This window comes from Piliocolobus tephrosceles, chromosome 1, assembly GCF_002776525.5.
Source record: "Piliocolobus tephrosceles isolate RC106 chromosome 1, ASM277652v3, whole genome shotgun sequence".
Lineage (NCBI taxonomy): Eukaryota > Metazoa > Chordata > Mammalia > Primates > Cercopithecidae > Piliocolobus > Piliocolobus tephrosceles.
In genome coordinates this window covers 57,042,997-57,044,625 of record NC_045434.1, presented here as the reverse complement: position 1 = coordinate 57,044,625, position 1,629 = coordinate 57,042,997, and the positions used below count along the sequence as shown (strand labels likewise).

General features: G+C 49.3%; 1 pseudogene; it reads right to left on the bottom strand.

Annotated features, from left to right (window-relative positions):
* Positions 1-336: 336 nt before the first annotated feature.
* Positions 337-1,334, bottom strand: LOC111550987 (annotated as a pseudogene).
* Between the last annotated feature and the right edge of the window lie 295 nt (positions 1,335-1,629).

Genomic DNA, 1,629 nt, shown 5'->3' with positions numbered 1-1,629 from the left:
AGCACATAGGCCCTATATTCTGGGGATACAGATGTCATAGCCTAGCATGGGGATATATGTGGCAAGCAGGCCCTGCCCACCTGTCCAGAACACCTTCAGCCACCTCTTTCCTGCCCCCTTGCTTCCCTAATCCCCACCTCACATTTCACACCTCCACGATACTGAAGTTACTTGGTATTTTCTGCCAAACTGTGTGCTTTTCCATCCCTTGAAATCTTTCTGTATATTGCTTCAACTTAATTCAATAATATTCATTGAGCACAAAAAGGGTGTCTGTTGCTGTAGTGGGAGCTACAGTAATCTTACTCAAACTGATTTACTAGGTTAACTCCTAACTTAGGTTAACTGCGGTGAAGGGATTGCCCTCCCTTCGTTGGAAGGCCCCCAGCCTGTCCCATCTGGCAGGAAGGGGGCAGCCTGCAATCCCCAAGGGCTGGTCTGGGGCTGCCAGATGCTCCAGGCAGGAAGCCCGAGGGGGCTCACCAAAGCTTGCCCTGGAGGAGATGACAGTGCTGCCCCTAGCTTGTCTGCCTGGGTACAGTAGTCCTTGACCTCCTATAGCCATTTGCTGGTAATTCATGCAGGATCCCTGTCAGCTTCTTCTTGATGGCATCTTTGGAGCTGCCGTAGATCATTCTACTCTTAGGGGTACAGACTGAGGTGCTCAGAAGATAAACACCAGGTCCTCCACTTGGCTCTCTTTGGTCTCATAGGTTGCATCGCAGAGGACATAGTGGCAGTCCTTGTCTGGCAGCATCTTGACAACGGTGGTGTAGGAGTTGTCAACAGCCTACCCCACTTCACCTGCCAGGGTCCCCCTGCCCTCCTCAAGGATAATGATCTCGTCCCCACTGAGGCAGAGAGCACCGCCATCTTACGCGTCTTCACTTCCTCTGCTGTTGAAGACTTGTGCTCCTTCTTGTCATCATGTCATTGAACACCTTTTTTTTTCCTTTTCTCTTTCTCTCTCTCTTTTTTTTTTTTTTTTTTTTTTTTTGTTTTTGAGACAGAGTCTTGCTCTGCCATCCAGGCTGGAGTGCAGTGGTGCGATCTCGGCTCACTGCAACCTCCACCTCCCAGGTTCAAGCAATTTTTATGCCTCAGCCTCCCAAGTAGCTGGGATTACAGGCATGCGCCATCACGCCTGGCTAAGTTTTGTATTTTTAGTAGAGACGGAGTTTCACAATATTGGTCAGGCTCGTCTGGGACTCCTGACGTCAGGTAATCCACCCACCTCAGCCTCCCAAAATGCTAGGATTACAGGCATGAGCCACCACTCTGGCCTCATTGAGCACCTTGATGATGCCATCAGAAACAGCCACATCCGATGCCATGTTCCTGGAAGTAAGAAGGAGATGGCAGGGAGAGCCCCAGAAGAGGAGAATTGCTGCAGCTGCCGCCGGGATCAGAATGAACCAAAAATTCTTACGAAGGCGCTGGGTTGAAGCGTGAAATTCAAATGCAAGAATGGTACCTTTTACCTTTTGCTCCAGCGTTGAAACAGACTGTGGCTTTTTTTTTTCAATTGAGCATGAGGTGAAGTAGTTGGCTTATGTTTTGGGGCCAGGAGTCTCTTGAAATTCTCCACTTACTAATGCTCACTGTCCCAGAGGCATTTAGGAAATGCAA